Consider the following 20,722-nt stretch of genomic DNA (forward strand, 5'->3'; position numbering starts at 1 on the left):
GCAAGTCACAAGTGATTTCAGAATAGATGCACTGCTTACAGCTTCACAATAGCGACTCAGAATAACATTTCTTTAATCAAGAAGACACTTTATTGACTAGGTGTCAGACTTTGGGTTTGGGGTTTCGGGAATCACTACTGGCGCCATTTCCCCAAAAGACACACAAATACACATATTCACAGAAGGAGGATTTCTTTCCTTAAGATAAAGAGTTTGAACTTTTTCTTTGTGGTCTTGTGATCTTTGACTCACATGGCTGCAGTTATTGGAACCAGGCTAAGGAGTAACTTAGAGCATTGATGCCAGCGAGGGTCTCTCAGACGGTAACAGATCAGTCAGGCTAGTATAGACAACAATCAGTCGTCTCTTCTTATTCCTCTGGGTGGCCTTTTCAAGGGAACTAAGAGAGTTACATTTCTGAGATGTTTGTGGACCGAGAGAGCAAACCGCTTTTCCGCATGATCGTTACCATTATAAGAAATGATTCCCACTTACTCCACCTTAAGCACCATCTTCATAGCTTTGGAGCCAATTAGGTGGGCCATATGCTCTGAATGCAGTCAAAGTAGTCCAATCCTGTCACAGTGGCAGGCTTCAAGCTTGAATTCACTAGGGAAAATCTTACTCAGGATGACTGTGGTCTGGAAAGATCCACTGTTGCAATCACAAAGCGTCGGTTCTTTCAAAACACAAAAACAAGATTTAGCCTGAGGGGACCCTAATTATGTCTACACTTCAAGCTGGGAGGTGTGATTCCCATCTTGAAGAGACATACTCAGGCTAACTCTGATTGAGCTAGCACACTAAAAATAGAGTGGAGCTGCAGCAGTATGAGTCGCATGAGGGTGAAGCTGCGCCAGTACATTCCTATGGCCTCAAACAGATATGTATTCCAGGTGGCTAACCCCTCTCGCCACGCATACTGCCACGGTTACGCTTTATTTAGAGCTCTAGGTTCGTCAGAACTAGCACAAGTAGGCCTCCTCAAGCTGGGAATCACATGCCCAGCTCAAAGTGTAGATAAACCCTCAGAGGAAGCTGCTACCCCAGCCTTCCATTTGGAGTCAACAGACATGGGGCCCAATTTTAACAGCAACTTCTTGTTATAGGCCTAAGCATTTCTTAAAAATAGCTAACGATCTAGTCAGATTCATACTCTTTCAACTTTCATTAGTCTGGGACAGTTGCCACATCCTTGCAACAAGCAAGAGAATTAGGGAGGTAGGTATGGGACCTCATCAAGGTACATGTTCATAAATTATGCTCAGTAAACTTTAATCTAGAAGACAAGAGCTGCTTTTACATTTTATCAATTTAAATTCCATTTAATAGAAGACAGTTACAGTTTGTATCAGGCCCAACTAATCTGGGCTATTTCTCCCTGACACACAAATTTCTTCCTGACACACAGACTCTTAACTGCTGTCTAAACAACTTGATCAGAGGACTTTGCAAAACAAAACAACTATTTAACTTTTAAATTATCACTCCCTCATTGCTTGGGGATTACTTTAAACCCAGATTACAGCAAAAGAATCTTGCCTTGCATTAAATTCTCTACTAGAAAACCTCAGAGGTTAGAAACCTCTGGTAAAGGCAATACAAATTATTTTGGAAGGGCATTGACTGAGAGTTTGAATATTTGGGGGATATCAAGGGAGTTTCCATGTTAATTTATCTGCAAGAGTTATTACTGTTAGGAGCTAAGAATTGCAAACATCTTTTCTAAAATAATCTGAGCTGGTTAAATAAATTTTACTGATTATAAATTGCTGAAGGCCTAAGACTGGAATGAGATAAGTCTTGTATAACAAATATATTAATCATGTGAAAACCAAAAAGGGTAAATATTTTCTTTTTGTTTAATTCAATAAGACACTTGGAAATGGTAGTTTTCATGCATAATAATTACATATTTAATTTATAGAATGAATATTGACAAGCTGGTAAGAAATAAAAAAACTGCTCATGGTAAGAAATGTTTTTTTGCTAAAGAAAACAGAGATTTGTTTGCAAATGTAATAATGCATAACTGTTAAAAAAAATCTTTCCTCTTTGATTCCCAGATCTGTGCCAATTTGTATCACATAATCTACCCAGAGAGAGGGCACATAGTCTGTTTTTAGCAAATCCCAGCTGCAATAATAGCCCACAGGGCCACAGGCAGCCAGCATACATTGGAGCACTGCCTGGCATATAATGCCCTCAGGATAAAGGGAGAACAAAAGTGGTCAAAAGCTTTCACCTAGCCCTCCTTGAAATGCACTATGTTCCTCGGTCACAGCTGATGAGCAAAGTCTTTATGTTTAAACTTAGCAAGAAGATAATCTGCACCTAAGAAAAAATAAGTATCGCAGACAGTTAGCAATAATGCAAACTTCACAAGTCACTTCTATTAGTTTCAGTACAGTTGGAAGTTAGCATGTTGGAAATTAGCATGGTTACCAGGTGCTCAGACTGACAACAGATTTTACAAACTGAATGCAACAGAAAACAAAGTATTCCTACAATCTTCTTCACAAAGGCACAGTGGTCCACCCACGCTGAGCTCAATGCAGGTTCAGGGCCTGATCAAATATAACAGTGACTAAGGAAGAAAGGAAAAGTTGCTTTGATTTCCTTGAGAGAACTGTTACAGAATTTTGTCCTAAACTAGAATCTTGTGCAAATCTTTATCTCTTTGGGCAACCTGAATTCATTTACACAGCATACCTTATCTCAACATTGGTTTGAAATTCGGATTTAAAATGCAAAAATGCTTATAGTGCTAGAACTAATAGTGCTACTTTTCTGAGGCACAAAATTGGCATCTGCTGGACAGAACCAGTTGAATCCTATTGACTGAATAACTTATTCAAAATGTCATGATTTTTAAATACATTATTCAATTAATATTTTCCCAGTACTTACTCAATTTGCATAGGTAGGCAAATTTAAATATTCATAAATATATGAATGTTCGTAATTTTTTTCAAATAACGTAAGTATCATTATTTGCCCAGTTCTATGACTGTGTGAATTTTTACCTAATCACTGCACCTGGGGAATACATGATATTGCTCCTCTGACCTTTTACTTACAGTTTTACATGTTACATTAAGTAGACCCCTTGAGAGATGATTTGAATTTGTTTATTAGAAATGTAGGGAAAAACAAAAGTTTAATTTATAATATGCATTACATCTTGAAGATGGGCACATGTCAAAGTTGTCACCACCTTTGAAAAGTGTTAATAATGGAGAGGATACTGTCATGACATTTGCATTAGGGATGACAGAATGTTTCTTCAGAAATAAGCCTCGTCCCAGAAAGCTGTCTCCTTTCTAGAACTAGATTAGATGGCAGATTTGGATAAATTGGAATCACTGTTTCTAGATTTGTGGCCTGTAAATGCATGAGGTATTGGACACCAATTCACCAATCTAGTGAGGAGTGATTTAAATTAAGTTCAAAGGGGGCAGGTGACAAAAGTGCAAAGGGAGGTATAAATAAAAATGGCCTTGACAGAGGGCTGGAAGTTTGAGGAGCAGAGGAAGGTAAATTACAGTAGCACAGGAGCAACAAAATAGAATATAGTGGGAAAATCTGCTCAACATCTTAGCTGCAAGGAGTATGTGGAATACAAGCTAAATAAATTATGACTTCATGGGCATCACAGAGATTTGATGAAATAAATCTCATGACTGGAATAGATTGTTCAGGAAGGACAGGCAGGGAATAAGGGAGGCGGTGTTGCATTGTGCATCAAGGACATATACACCTGTTATGTGGTCCAGAAGGAGGTGAGAGACAGATCAGCTGAAAGATCAGGAAGAAGATAAGAAGGGGAAAAAAACAGTGTAAGGCTATGTAGCTCCTATAGGCCACCGAATGAGGTGGAGGTATGATTTCCAGAACAGTAATATTCAAAACGCAAGACCTGGCTGTAGTGGGAGACTTTAATTACCCAGACAACTGAAGGAAAATTAATATGGTAAAATACAATCTGCTGTTAGTTCTTGGAATGTGTTGAGGGGGGACAACTTCTTGTTTCAAAAGGTGGAGGAAGTAACCATGATTGCAGCTATTGGCTGTGAATCTGAAGACTGAAGGCAATATGAGTAAAAGTGATCATAAAATGATAGAAAGGAGGGGAACAAGAGCAACAAAATTAGGACAATGTTTTTTTTTTTTAAAAACAGATGTTAAACTGGTAGGTAGGATCCCATTGGAAGGAAAATCTAAGGGAAAAATTAGGCTACTTTAACTTGGGTTGGAGAATGAAATCAGTGTAGAACAATGTTAATATGAAAGTGTTACATTAAAGCCACCCTTTCCTCCTCCCCTCTCATCTAAACTCTTCAGTTGCCCCAAACACGTGTGACTTGATATCCCCTTGGGTAGACCTTGTGGTGCAGCTCTTCCTTTCACCAAGTTTCATCCCCATGCACTTTTGTTAATATGTTATCAGCAAGAAAGCACAAGGAAAAGTAGCTTGGGCAATGGCCGAGCTATGCTTAAGCTTGTCGTGGGGTGCACCACTTACTGCCAGACTGGCACCTCCTCCTCGTACTCTGGGGATTAGCTAGAGGCCAATGCCCTCCCTGTCCACAGTTTGTACACTGTCACCCTGGTCTCTGCTGTCCACCTGGGGCCCCATTCACTGGCTCAGGAACCACAGCTTCCTCTTCGTGGCTGAGCCCTTCAGCCATGTTACTGTCCATGTTCCCCCCTTCAGGGGGAGGTTTAGCTCCTCAGTAGTCCTAGGCAGTCTTCCCATGCACTGCCATGGTGCCACTCATCCAGTGGCTGGAAGGGGAACGTAGACCTCCTCTCTTCTCTGGGTTCCAATCCAGGAACCCTCAGCTCAGCAGTCTGGGCCTTCTCTCTCTGGCCTCACTGCTCTATCCCTGGGCTACTTCCTATTACTGGCTCCCCTTTTCTTCCTGGACCTACCAGTTACCCAAAGCCTCTTCCCAGGGAGTGACTACAGTCTGCAATCTCCACTCACTCCTCCCTTTCTCTCGGATTGTCTGCTTTTTCCCAGCTGCCCCTTCTCCTTTCAGCTCCCGGGCTTTCCATCTATTCCTGCCAAGCTGAACCTCCTCAGTCAGCTGCCTAATGGGTTAATTGGCCCATCTGGCCTGCATTAAACCCCTGTTGGGTGTGTGTGTGGTAATCGCCTCATCACAAGCTGTGTGTGAACCCATTTTTTTTAAATTACTGTAGGAGCTGTCCCTCTGCCAGCTGTCACAGTCCACTTGGGTAATGTCAGTCTGGCACCATGAGACCAGGTGCTCTACATACTGCAGTATCTGTTGCATGGGAAGCAGATACTGTCTTGCAGATTGAGACATTGCACAATATGCCTCAAAGCTGTAGAGGTGCTTTGGTGCTGACAGATTGACATCATCGAAAGAGACTGTGATAACCCGCACAGTGGCAGCACTGAGGCTGTGTGATGTTCAATAACCTTTTCTAGAAAACCACAAAGAAGTCTTGTCCAGCACTGAAGACATCATCTGATAAGACATCACACAGTTTGCCTCTCTCCTGTGATTTATCTTCCCTTCCCTGTAAAGTAAAATGATAATTTAACAAAATAAAAGGTCAATTTTTATGACGGAGTAATAGGGGTAAATACAATTCTCTTCCTGAACTTGTGGGAACAAATTGATTGTTTTTCAAGCATTTTGTTTATATATAATTATAAATCATTAGTTAAACAGTGGGTCTGATGTAATCAGAAGCTTTTGGAACTAGAGCTGTGTGAAATTTTCTGTTTGTGGTTCAGACACATCTTTCCTCTTCATCCTTGAGTTTTATTTTAAGTATCTGAGTTCAAATGAACCCCAAACCACAACGAAACACATGTTTATAAAGGATGATTTTACTCTGGTGGCCGAATCAGGCCCTTAACACCTGCCAGTAGAACCTTGGGGATCTTTAAACAGAATGGTTGAAAAAAATGAAAATACATTCATAATAATTAGGCTTGGCATTATTCAATTGTTTTTTGTAATTTTGACAGATAGTACTGATTGTTTGCTTTTAAGCATTTTTTTTTAGTTTGGTGTCAATTTAAATGTTCACAGTTACATGAAATTATGGGTTTTAAGCATTTCTCCCCCATTTTTTTCAATGTAAATTTTCACAGTTGTGGGAAATTATTGAGAGGCCAGACAATTATTTAATGACTGTAGACACTGAGATTCAAACAGTTAAAGCTTTATAAACCATTATAGTGCAACTTGTCAACATCACATGTCAAAACGTACAAAGTAAATATCACTAGATCAACAGATCATATATGTTTTTACTATTCATTCACTAGACCAGTGGTTCTCAAACTTTTGTGCTGGTGACCCCTTTCACATAGCAAGCCTTTGTGTGCAACCCCCCTTTTAAATTAAAAACACTTCTTTACATATTTATCACCATTGTAAATGCTGGAGGCAAAGTGGGGTTTGGGGTGGAGGCTGACAGCTCGCGACACCCCCATGTAATAACCTGTTGAGCCCCTGAAGGGTCCCGATCTCCAGTTTGAGAACCTCTGCACTAGGCCATTTGTAACAAGCTTAATTCAAAAATCTAACTGGATTTTGACTTTAATAAGTTCTCAAGCAGCATTTTTCTTACTTTGCCTATCTGTAATTTTCTATTACCGGTATTACCAATGGACATATTTATCAGTTTGTGTGTGTATGGTGAAATCAATGTTTATTAATATTTACCAGTTAAAAAAAACCTTCATCCTTCCAAGCCTTACAATAATTGTATTTTAAATTCCCCCTCCTCTTTTTTTCCATGCTCCAAATTTGAAAAATTTCAACCATCACTAGTTTCAAGTGAGTCCTCTGGTCAGATGTGTAAATGACATTTTACATTGTCTCTTGGGTACACCAAAACTCACTTAGAGATGGAAGTGTCCAGCCTGTTGTTATGCTGTTTCAGGGGAAGAATTGTGGCTCAATTCCCTCCCCGAACCAAGGAGGCAGTAAATAGTAATTTGCTGCTGTACAAATCAACTAACTATTATTATTACAAATCAACTAGCAAACTATTAACCCTATCTGCACTAGCTCTCCTGCTAGCTACTCCACTGGAGATGTGTGTCTGACAAGGCTCCACCAATATCCAATCTCTCCCCATCCATTCCCAGCCCTAGATGGCAAGTAAATGGGCACATGGTGACTTTTACTCCTGCATATCCAGACCCTAGGTCCTGTAGTACAGGCAGGAGCATACTTCCCCTTATGACCCTGTATGGAGGCATATAATGGGCTACGGATATTACTTAGGGGAATCTACTTATTCAGACACATTTCAACATTCCCAGTTAAAATAAAAATGTTAACTATGTTTATTAACAATTAAAATGATTCAGAAAGACACTCTACAAATCCATAATCCCTGTTACAGTACCTGATTATGAATAAGTGGAGACAATTATGTCAACATTATACATAATCCTATTACCTTGCTTTGAGCTTTGAATAGAAGAAATGAAAACATGGTTACAAACACCCAGGGCTAAAAGGCAGATAAAATGTATTTTAACCAGATGGGACTACCTTAGAAACAGAAGAAATGTTTTCACAGTCAACTCGAGTACAAGGCTGCCCAACCCTCAGGTCTGTATTTGGGTGGCTAGCCCATGCCACCATCTGTACCACAATGTCCACACTATTATTTTTAGATTGCTAGCTTGAGCAGAGTTAACACGTCTGTCTACCTGGGCTGTCTGTCTTCCAGCTGCAGTGTTGACATACCCTACGAGTTCAGAATATGACGTGAGTGCTACTGAGCTTTGTCCTTAACTGAGGAAGGGCGTAGAGTACAACAGAAGTAGTCCTGGTTCATTTCACACCTTTTGTATCTACAAAGTATTTCTTCCTCAAGCATGGAAATGAAGAGTAAATACAAGCTTGTAATGTTGGGCACAAGAAATATTCACTTTTGGCATGATTCTTCTCTCATAAAGTTTTACAACAGTTTAACTCCACTGACATTCATTTAACTGAAAAGAGGATCAGGTCCTATTTATTTGGGCATACCTGTTTACCTTCCATTAGGCACCTAAATCCAAGCAGCTTATTTTTTAGAAGCATTGAGCACCTTTCACTTCATTTAAAGTTGTGGGTACTTAGCCCCTTTGGTAATCAGGCCACGTGTTTAGATGACTAAATATGTATTCTCATGCCCAACTTTAGGCACCCATGAGGACCAAATTTGTCTCAGATCTAGTGGATGTTCCAAGAAAATATTGTTTATCAGCAAACAAAACAGACATTTTATTGTTGTCATTTTGTTACTCCATCACCATGGCACATTTGCTGTCTTAAATCAATAAAAATAGTAATTTAAAAACCAGCAATATAATACAGAGTAATATAGTCATCTGAAATTAAATTAAAACAAATTGAAATCGCTGCTGAATACAGAAGTTGAGAAGAAAGTTGTATGGGCCAGGGGAGCACTTAAATCACATCACTGAAGTCCACTTCAATTTGTTTCTGTACAATATAAAACAGCTATTATTGTCAGGGTAGCTTTTATCTGAGCCAGTAGTGATTCTAAAAATGAAATCTCTCATTTCAATAGTCTCTTGAATTTATAGCATTTTCTCTTCAATGAATAGCAGCACAGCATTAAGCACAATATGATTTTCATTGCAGTCAACATAAAAACGATCCAACTACTCTGATACCTTTTATTACAAATACCTGCAGGTCAAATGTAATCTTCCAAACCAATTTGGTCTTCAGCTACAAAATGGCCATGACACACAGTGGTGTGTCGATGATGAGAACTTTTATGTGAAAATAAAATAGCTAATTGTGGATTTTACAATGGGTCTGAAAGGGTTCATTTGTGTACTTCAGTGTGCAAATGATCATGTACATGTTGTTTGAATGCTTAGGAAAAAACACTTCGTACTTTGAAGCCCAAAAGTTTTGAGGGTTATAACATTTTTAAAGAATCATTTTACGTTTTTAAAAATATCTCTTTTCAATTAAAAATGTATATTCTAATCTTAATCACTTTCAGATAGTGCTCTGTTAAAAAATCCCTCTCTCTTTATTTCTATATGTAGAAGACTGTATTCAAAGAGGATTTGTATCAACTGATGGTGTCTTCAGAGTGCAGCTGAGCATAAATGTGTCTAAACAGCCTGCACATTCTGACAAAGATCATTTCAAGAGTGCCCTGTTCCTATACATGCCAGCTTACCACAACAAAGTGTTTGCAGGAAGGCAACAGACTGGCATACCAACCACTACTACTGGTGCTGAGGTAAGTACACTTCTTCCATGGAAAAATCTCCAAATTAGTCAGGCTCTGAGACCAGTAAATCCCAGGCCCTGTGGGGCTTTGTGTGCTTACTGGTGAATTATTTCAAAACGAATATTAATTCTCAGCACCTCAAACCGGCTGTACTTGCTCTCATTTTGATCATCTAACATAGCAGCACATACCTATATTACACATCTTGCGGCCAACAAATCCCATCTTCCCCAATTTGTTATCTTGTAGAAAGGCCTGCCAGCCTCCTATCCCCCATCTGGAATATTTGGGCGTTGTCAGTTAACCTCTGCCATCTAGAGGGTTGGATGACATATAGGCCAGGCCCTTCCCATATCTACAAAGAGCATCTTACTCCTCTCAAATCAATTTATTTATACCCATGCCTCCAATTCTGCCCCATTATAGGGGAAGGTGGCAATGGTCAGCTGTCAGAGGGCACTTAGATGTTAAACAAAGAAACAAAAAAAACCCCAAAAAACAAAAATAACAACCAGACAATCTTTACTAAGTAGTCATAACTATCAGCTAAGAAAGAAAGAAAGACGTTTTGGAGAATGAAGCAACTACCCATCAGCATTGAAAACTAGCATAGTCATGAGTATTATGTTATGCCAGTGTTGGTGGATTTATTGTAGTTACTAATGATGAGGTGTGTTTTGGAGTTTGAGTTACATTATTTTTGTATTGATATAGTCAGTGTTGTTGTAGCCTTGTCGGTCCCAGGATATTAGAGTGGCAAGGTGCGGGAGGTATTATCTTTTATTGGACCAACTTCTGTTGGCAAAAGAGAATAAGCTTTCAAGCTTGCACAGAGATGTTCTTCAAGTCTTGATAGTTAGGCAATATTGGGATGAACTGGCTAGAAATGACAAGACTGACAGACATAGATATAATGGAATGTGGTTTTGTATTTCACAAAGAAGGGTATTTTTCATACTTCTCTTCCAATGGAATATTGCTTAAAGCAGTGGTTCCCAAACTTGTTCCACTGCTTGTGTAGGGAAAGACCTGGCGGGCCGGGCCGGTTTATTTACCTGCTGCATTTGCAGGTTTGGCCAATCGCGGCTCCCAGTGGCCGCGGTTCGCTGCTCAAGGCCAATGGGAGCTGCTGGAAGTGGTGGCCAGTACGTCTCTCGGCCCGTGCTACTTCCAGCAGCTTCCATTGGCTTGGAGAAGCGAACCGCGGATACTGGGAGCCGCGATCGGCTGAACCTGCGGACGCGGCAGATAAACAAACTGGCCTGGCCCGCCAAGGGCTTTCTCTGCACAAGCAGCAGAACAATTTTGGGAACCACTGGCTTAGAGGGCTTAATCTTCCCAATATCCTTTTGATTTTATTATTGAATAAAAGAAAAATGACCTTTATCAGATCCAAGATGCAGAGCTGATACCACACTGATACATCATTAATGGTTTTTCTTTTGTCATCCTGACAGCTCCATGAGGAGCTTTTTGCTAGGTTTTGCTATGTATTAAGAAGATATATTGCATTGGTGTCTCCACTTCCAGTATGGCATATACCTGTTCATGGATAATAGGAATATTATTTGGTTTGTGTACTATAAAGCCTTTTAGGTGTCCTATCTGTTAAATAACATGTATTTTAAAAGTTATGAATACTAGTTTATTGAGCACATGCAGTGCTGCTGCTAATTTTCTAATCAAAGCTGAGTGGACATGCGCATTAAAGCGGAAATGAACAAAATTATTCTTTGTAAAAAGGTATTACGATTCTTTGGTATCTGAATAGAATTAAAGCACTATAATTACATTACTTAAGTTTCAGTTGAATTAGAAGTATAACTTTCAATTTTGTCCAGTAAGGAACAGAGCACACACACAGCAGACATTGTTTTCCCATTAAAACTGTAGTGCTAATTAAACTAATTACATATATGAGGCAGACAAATTGCTGGAACCTCACAGTGAAAAGAGCCTCATATCATTTAATAGGGCAATGATTTTTTTTATGCATAAAATAATTGGGGAAAAAGATGTAAACAGAATCTAATAATCCATTAGCAAAAATTATATTCTTGCTTTACTTTAATACAAGACTTCTTCTCATGTCAGATAGAATGTCTTCCAGTTGTGTAAAAGGTTACCGAAATGTTGCAACAGAACTATTAGAATTCATTGATTCAGTTTCACTTTTCATATGTTGAGATTGCTAATGACTTCTGCCCTATTTGAGAATAATACGTCCTAATATCTTTCAGAAAATAGAGAATGTATAGACTGCAAATAGAAAATGTTGCTGTAGAGCAGGGGTCGGCAACCTTTCAGCAATGGTGTGCCGAGTCTTTATGTATACACTCTAATTTATGGCTTCGCATAACAGTAATACATTTGAACATTTTTTAGAAGGTCTTTCTATAAGTCTATAACATATAACCAAACTACTGTTATATGTAAAGTAAACAAGGTTTTCAAAATGTTTCTGAAGCTTTATTTAAAATTAAATTAAAATGCAGATTTTATTAGTTTAGTGTGATCCTTGCCCTGGCTTTTCCTTGCTGAGTTTTCCAATGTCTGGTGGCACTTATTTGGATACTTTAAGCTGCACACAGGCTTCTGAGGGATCAGTTGTTAACCGGCTGGAACCCCAGATCGGCAGCTGAGGTGAGTGGAGCTGGCGGCTGGTAGGGCTGAGCGGGGCCAGAAGCCTGGACCCTGTCTGGCAGGGGGCCTGCGCTGGAACTCCAACCGGAAGCAAGGTGAGTGGGGGCTGTGGCGGAGACCCCAGCTGGAAAGGGATCAGCAGCGGGAACCCCAGAGCGGGGATGGGCTGAGTGTCTCCGCCCGCCCCCGCTCTGGGGTTTCAGCTGCCAGCTCCTGCCAGCCAGAGTCTCAGCCTGGTGCCAGCCTGGGGTTCCTTCCTCCAGGCCGGCAGCAGGCGCTGAGTGGGACCGGCGGCGGGTCCCCGGCTAGCAAGGGACCATGGCAGGAACCCCAGAGCGGAGCTCAGCTCGCCCAGCTCTGGGGTTTCAGCCGCCGGCTCCTGCCAGCCAGGGTCTCAGCCTGCTGCCAGCCTGGGGTTCCTTCCCCGAGGCCACCAGCAGGTGCTGAGTGGGACCGGTGGCAGAACCCCAGCTGGCAAGGGGCCAGCAGATTGGACCCCATAGCAACGGTGGGCTGAGTGGCTCAGCCCGCTCCGCATGCCATCAAAAATTGGTTCACGTGCCACCTTTGGCACGCGTGCCGTAGGTTGCCGACCCCCCTGTAGAGTAAGGTTATTATAAAAAATACAATATCACCAAAGGCTTTATGCTTATAATCAAGCAAACTAACAGATATGCTTGGCAGAGGTCTATTAATATTTATGTAGCAAACAGAGAACTTATAGGAATATATATTCGTTATTCATTCACACCCAGTGCTACATGCTGTTTACTATGTCTGAATGTCATTATAATTGAATACAATAATATTATGAGTCTGGATCACACCATATTAACTATTTAGGAATATATTTCCAGTGGTCCTTCACGGAGAACAAAAATATGTGCAAGCACAGTGATTTAATAGCATTGAAATTGTATTGTTGGGTAGATGCACTTACCACAATCCAATTCACTTACTATATTGTAACATTTACAGTCTGCATGAAAATTAGCTCCACTGTACAGTAGCTACATTAGTTACAACATATAATACACATTTTTCCCACTGCTGTGCCAGATTCAGGATGCCAACAGCGTGCAGCTTTTTGAGCCAATATAATGTATTTTTCAATAGCTACAGTGCACTGGAGCTTTATATGTAATGTAGTTACACCTTTGTTTCTGTATAGAAGAGTTGTATTTTACACTGAAAATGTTGCATTCATAAATATATATTGTTAAATTTATTTTACGAGAAGGAAATTTACATTTTACTACTCTTAATAAGCTGCTTCTTACTTACAACTGTAAAAGAACACTAGAGTTAACGATAAGCATGTAATAGTTTGGAAAATCTTGAGTAAAGTTACCCATCAATTCTCATAAATTTATATTTAATTTATTTCTAAGAAATATCAGGGTCACACTGGGCTAGGCACTCTACAAACACATAGTGAGAGACAGTGCCTGCTCCAAAGAGCTTGTAGTCTAAATAGACAAGACCAATTTAGGGTGGGAGAAAAGTAGTATTTGTATCCTCATTCCACAAATGGGAAACAATGGCACAGGGTGTAAGTGACTTAACCAAGTTCATACAGGAAGTCTGTGAGAAAGCTGAGACCTGGATGCAGGATTTCTGACATTTGGATTTGCAGTCACTTGGCACAGGTGTAAATGACAAAAAACAAGATACAAGGCAACTGAGAATCAGACCCAAAGATATTAAGTCTCACATCATTCCCTGACATTAGGGAGACTTGAAACTGCATTTCTGGTACAACACCAACCGTGAAGCCAACTCAGCTGGATGCTGCAGAACCATCCCAGTGTGGCATCCTTCAGTAGCATACAGTTAGCATAGCTGGCGTAGGTCAGCTGTGCCCAAATAGCCCCTGGCTACCATAACTGCCCCTTGAGAACATTAAACCTGTACAATTTAGAGCAGCCAACATAACACTAAGGAAGTGTAACGGTTCCATATATTTTGTATGCCTTCCCCATCTTCATTAGCTTTACCACAAGAAACTCCTGCATATCGAAATGTGGCATTAAGTCAACTGACATAGCCCTTATGGGCAGAAATACTACCTCAAGAATGAGAGTCAGCATGAAGGATCTCTTTGGTCCTGAAATCAATTGTCCTACAAAAGCAAAAATACAATGTTGCTTCTTCTAATACAGTGAAAAGATACCCCCTTTACTGAGCCCCATCAGAGGGTTCTGGGAAGCAGCTTGTGTGGCTAAACGGGGGGCGGGGACGGGGGAGAAGAAATGGACTATAACAGTCTTCTCTGTTTAGGCCTGCTACAGCCAACCCGTTTGTCCGTAAGTTCACCTGATCATCTCTCCACCTCTAGCAAGAAGCAAACAAGCAAGGCAGGAGGTAGATTGTGATATGAAAGTACTGACTGTAACTCTTTCACCAGCATAACTTTCTGAAACTGGGCTATTTACACACACATTAACAGCATTGTCTCCAACCCAGGGGGAAAACAGAGAAGCGTTTTGAATGGAAACTTGGATTTTTAACTTAAAAATCCTTTGTAAAAAAAATCACTAAAACTTAGACCACAGAATTCAACTTTGGTATTATGAAGTACAGTAGCAATAAAGCAATGTCGTACTTTATATTATGAACAAGAAAATGTATTCTGTTAAACTAGTGTGACCATATGTCCCATTTTGGCCAGGACAGTCCCCCTTTTTCAGCTCTGTTCTGGCAGTCCCTACTTTTTTACTAAAACTGAGCATTTGTCACTGATTTGTGCTGGCAGCGCTGCCTTCAGAGCTGTCCCCCTAGGCAGCAGCCCTCTCTCTTTGGCTGCAAGGCAGAGCAGAGAGCAGAAGCTGCTGCAGGGGGTCATCTCTGAAGGCAGGCACAGCTTTGGAGAAGTGCTACCTTCAAATCTGTCCCCCTGGGCAGCAGTCCCACTTGCCGGCTGCAAGGCAGAGCAGAGAAGTAAGGGTGACATGGTATTGCCACCCTTACTTCTGCACTGCCTCAGAGTCTGAGCCTTTCTTACTGTGAGGCTCAATATAGAATGCCTTGAGCAACTTGACCAGGAGGCTGTATAAAAGCACTAAATTAATTTTCCTATCAGCTCAGAGCAAGGTCAGCAATGAGAAGGTAGGAACCCCATTTACTGATGGGTAGAAACAATGGCTAAATGGATTGTCAGCATCAGCAGGGTTGAAGGATGCTGTACGCAGGCCATCTGATGGGGGTTAGTGGCAGTGCTCTAATTTGTAAACACTGACTTTTGTTGGTTAGCTGAGTTGCAGCTGCAGGCAGAAAGCAGCATGATGGTCTCTTCACAGAGCCAATGTTTGCCTAGCTTGGGAGCCTGAGTGATGAGACAGTTTGAAATAAGAAGGGTTTTTAATTGCATATTTTATGGTAGCTAAGAGTCCCCGAGCCAAACAGGCTGCCTGCCATAGATGCAAGAGTGCTATGTTCAGATGCAGAGCTGAGCCAGTGTTCAGAGAATGTCTTGTGAAGGAACACTTGCAAATAAATTCTACCCTAGTGTTTTAGTGGCAGATTTACCAGGCCATAGAGATCTTTGGTGTAAACCCTTCGACGTGGAGATTAATTTGGCCCTTAACAAGGAATTGGTTCAGCAAAACAGAGGCAGACTAACATTATGTATCCAAGGAGCATAGACACACACATGTTCTCCTTTGTGTCAAGGGCAGGTTGTGTTTGTCAGAGAGTGGAGGTGGATGGCAGGAGAGAGATCACTTGATCTTACCTGTTAGGTTCACTCCCTCTGGGACACCTGGCATTAGCCACTGTCGGTAGACAGGATACTGGGCTGGATGGACCTTTGGTCTGACCCAGTATGGCCATTCTTATGTTCTTATGTGTTAAAAGTAAGGGTAGCAATACCACCATGCTACACTTACTTCTAGGTTGCGGCTGGAGGGGTTCGATCTTCAGAGCTAGGCACCCCAGCAAGCAGCTGATGCTCTCCATTGCCCAGCTGTGAAGGCAGTGCTGCCACCAATCACATGATGTTGTCAGGTGATGCTTTTGTTCCTTTTGTGTGTGTGGAGGGGATTATACATACCTGTGTCCTTAGAAAAATCAGTAGTTTGTGTGTGTGGTCATTTTTTGTTATAAAAATGTCTGTGTAATTTTAATGAACACCTCCAAAAACAGTTCAAGTTTTTTTAAAAAAAAGACACTTCAACATTAGACAACAGCAAAGTTGTATGCAACACACGTGGAACACATTCTCCATAGCCCATAGTGATTGAAATGGCATTACCCAGCACCTTCAAAGCAAGAGATGCTGATAAAAGTAAGTGTTTCAGGATTTTTTCTGAGCATGGCACAGAAGCTGAAAAGGTTTTGCCAGTGAGGGAGTGTTTGCTTACCAATCAGTGTGGCATGGTCAGAGTTTCCTGTCTAGTGACTGTACATCACAATTAATTAGGAAACTGTACCAACCTAAGTTTTCATCTGCTCACACAAAATCCGAGGCAATCATTTGCAAGGTTTTAGCCCCTTTATCCACTGAAGAAGTGTAGCTTGAGTTGGACAAGTGTTCCTTTATTATGCTTAGTGTGGATGCGTCGAACAAAAAGGAGTAAAAACTATTTCCTGTTCTTATATGGTATTTTCTCCCGCTGAGTGGAGTTTGCACAAAAAATATTGCCTTTTCATCTCTACTCAGAGAAACATCAGATTTGCAGTGTGCATTCATCCAGCAAATGATTGAGGAGTACTCTCTTAGTGACAAGATAGTTGGAATTTGTGCAGACAACACCAATACTAACTTTTAGGGTGCCAGATGTGAGGAAAATAATTTGTGGCAAAAGCTCCAGGCCAATTTAGGAAAAAAGATTTTCGGTATTGGGTGTGGTGCACATATTGTGCATAACTGCCTCCAAACTGCAATCGACTGTCTTCCTTTAGATGTGGAGAGCTTTGCTTTAAAGATTGACAAATACTTTCATATCTACAAGGTGTGTGTTGAAGAGCTGAAAGACTCTATCGATTTTTTGAAATCGAGTATACCAAATTACTGGAGCATGGCAACACGTGATTCCTCTCATTGGGACCAGCAATACACAGGATTTTGTTGATTTTCAATGGTCTTAAAGCATATTTTCTTTCTCAAAATAAATGCCCGACATTGCTAAAAAAGCTTTTTGATGATCCTGCCACTCAACCATGGCTTCTATTTGCCAGTAAACAAACTGCCATGTTTGAGATGATAGAAAAAAATTATTTATCAGTGACAGAAGTTGCACTGCAAATACGTTCCCTGCACGTTAACTTATCAGAGAAGCTTGGAGAAAGATTTGTCACAACAGAAGTGAAGAACCGATTGCACACTCCTGCAGAATGTGGACAAATGAAAAAATAGGAGTTTTACGATGTTGTTGACAATTTTTACACAACATGTCTGTCATACTTAGAGCACTGTAGGCCTGCCTTTTGAGTACACCAAAAAGTTTGTGTGAGCTCTGCTGAGGGATATGCCACAATGGGTGCAAATGCAAGACAGCCACCCTGCGTGCCACACCAGAATTTCCATCTTAAATATGTTGGATGAGAATCGTCTCTTTGATGAGCTATCTAGTGCAAAATCAATTGTCTCCAGTTGTCTTTCAGACTGGAACTATCAATGAATGGCCATCACTGAAAGGTGGCAGAGGATTTTTCGAGAGGTGGACCATAATGCAGTAAAAATACACAGATCTAGCCAAGGCTGTGGAATTTGTACTGTATCTACCTGATACTACAGCACCAGTTGAATGTGTCCTTTCAATTATGAATGATTTGTGGTCTCCTGAAAAATCACATCTGAATGTCTCCACCGTGAAGGCTGTCTTGTGTGTGTGAGTTAACTTTTCTCTAGACAAGGGGTTCCCAAACTTGGTTCGCGGCTTGTTCAGGGTAAGCCCCTGGTGGGCCGCAAGACGCTTTGTTTACCTGAGCGTCCGCAGGTACGGCCCCTCGCATCTCCCAGTGGCCGCAGTTCACCATTCCCAGCCAATGGGAGCTGCGGGAAGCGGCGCGGGATGGGCCACTGCATCCCGCAGCTCCCATTGGCTGGGAATGGTAAACCGTGGCCACTGGAAGCTGCGAGGTAAACAAAGCGACTCGCAGCCCACCAGGGGCTTACCCTGAACAAGCCACAAACCAAGTTTGGGAACCCCTGCTCTAGCCTGTACTGCATTCTACAACAAGTCGCTGAAAGACAAGCAAACCCTGAGAAAAATAGCATAATCAGAGAAATACAATAGGTATCAAGCAGCTTCACATCCTGAAAAATGGCAAGACAAGGAACAATTCCAGTAAAATATATGAAACCATGAAATATATGAACATATATATAAAATACATGAAACTTCCTTATCTTTTTTGAATACTGTAAGTAAACTCCCTTGAGCACTGACCATCTCTTACCTGGTGTCCCGTTTTCAGTTTAGGGAAATATGGTTACCCTATGTTAAACACTAACCATGTCCTCAGAAACCAAACAATTATTTTTTCAGAAGTGTAAATTATGAAAGGTTTAGCAGTGGCACAGTGTTCCAATGTTCTAATAAAATGCCTAGCAGATACTATTGATATGTTCATATTTTATCAGTTTATATATGCAAAGATATAATTTGTTTAACTAGGCACTGGCAATTAGATAACAAGGTGATATGTGCCTAATTATTATGTATCACATCTAGTGAGACAAAGCTGAGAAGGCTCCCTCATGATGGACTCTCCAGTCTTTGTGCAGAAAGGCTGAGCAGGCTTCTTGGGGTTGCTACTCTGAACCCCATTCATGTGGGCTAGAAATGGGCAGAGAAGGAGGACAGGCAGAGGTTCCCCCCCCCCAAAATGCAACACACTCAACAAAAAAAAACACAAATTGCTCTGAACAGTAGGAGAAGTAATTTGCTCCTGGCACAGACAAGGGGTAGATATTGGGGCAGAAGCTTGACTCCACTCCCTCCCTCCCCAGTTTTTGCTCTGCATAGTGCCTGCATTCGCCCTTCACCTAGTGGAACTATCCAAACAGATCACAATAGGAGACTGAGGAGCTGTCCTACTCCCCCCGTGCCCTATGATAGCTGTATTAGGCTGGGTCAGAATCTGGGTCTCTAAGTGCTAACAATATTTAAATGTGGATGTGCATTCATTATAGTTTGGTGCCTTGCTCTGTCCTTAAACTTATTTAGTATGGCTGTAAGTTTAGATAATTATGAAGTAGGCTGGTGAAGCACACACTCAGATGATGACTGTCTTCCTCAACTTCCTGTGCAAACTATATTGTGCCCTTTTCTAACTCTAAAAAACAACAACAAAAACCCTGAATTAAAAACACTTCTATAAAACAGATTTGTTCTTGGTCTGAGAACTTACACAACATACTTCACCCAGAGAAGACTTATCAGCCAAGTTATAAACAACTGAGAAAAACCTAGGGGCTATAATGAAAATGCAAAAAGACTCCCTAACTAAGTATAACATAGTTGGGTCCCACCGTAATGTTCCCTATGGTATGGGTTGTATTTTTCCTGTTTTTCACAGTGACATATTTGGTTAAGCACAGCAAAGATGACAGAACAATTTCCAAAAAGACAAATAAAAATTCCCTTGTTAACACTTTTTCTTTTTTTCCTTTCAGAGAAAACAAGTCTGCTGGAAACAGAATTACATCTTGAGTATATATGGCCGTAAGAGTTTAAAGATATTTTGTAGTTATAACTGAAAAGAAAATTGACCTGCTATCTTTCCATTTCTCCTTGACACATCTTCAAAAGAACATCAATATTTGTTAAGATGTTGGTATACTTGACTGCTGTGGTATGGCTATTTCTCTTCCCTTGCTGTTAATTATTTTCTTCTGTTTCTAGCAGTTTGTTTTTCCCAACTGATAAATATAATCAATTTAAAGAATGCTACAATAAGTAACTGCACGAATATATTTAGCATGTAGAAAATTTGTTCTCCTTCATCATTATACCAGAAGTACAATTTGATTTATATTATTATTTGCTTGTACCACCAATTCATTTATTTCAACAGAAAACAGGCAGGTGCTGAAAAGAGAATAGTCAATGTTTAATATTACATCTTTTTTATTTTTTCCAGCTTAAAACTACCTTCTTCAACCCACTGTGAAAAAGTTAGAGATGGATTTAACAGGAACACCATTACCCACCCCACATCCCAACCTCTGGATCCAGATTAGGATACGAATTTGGGCATTCTGATTAGCTGCTAGAAAAAGAAGTGTTACCTGATGAAGTGGGTATTCACTCACGAAAGCTCATGCTCCAATACGTCTGTTAGTCTATAAGGTGCCACAGGACTCTTTGCTGCTTTTACAGATCCAGACTAACACAGCTACCCCTCTGATACTTTAAGGGACATGTCATTCTATTACTAATGTATAAATAAGGGGAAAAAGCTTGAGATAGTTGGACTTATTTGGGGACTCTTTTGGACTCTCTTTGGACTCTTCCTCTGGATACATCTTGCAGTCCCCACCGGCAGATGGAAGATTTGGCCACCAGAAGCCTGCCACTGTGTCACTCGAAAGCCACACTCAGCTCTGGTAATTATCAAGGGTTGGGGGTGTTTTACTAATCTTGTTGCGGACGTATGTAAGTGCTTGAGACTAGTAAAGTTTAGCTTTACGTGAAAGCACTCTTGTGTTGTCCTGTTTGTGCCAGCCATCTATCGGTCGGACGGCCGTGTCTCCCCTGATTTATCTCCTGACACCTCCTCGCACAGAGTAAAAGTTACCAAGAATCATAGAATCATAGAATATCAGGGTTGGAAGGGACCTCAGGAGGTCATCTAGTCCAACCCC

Source organism: Mauremys mutica, chromosome 7 (assembly GCF_020497125.1).
Source record: "Mauremys mutica isolate MM-2020 ecotype Southern chromosome 7, ASM2049712v1, whole genome shotgun sequence".
In the NCBI taxonomy this organism is placed as follows: Eukaryota; Metazoa; Chordata; order Testudines; family Geoemydidae; genus Mauremys; species Mauremys mutica.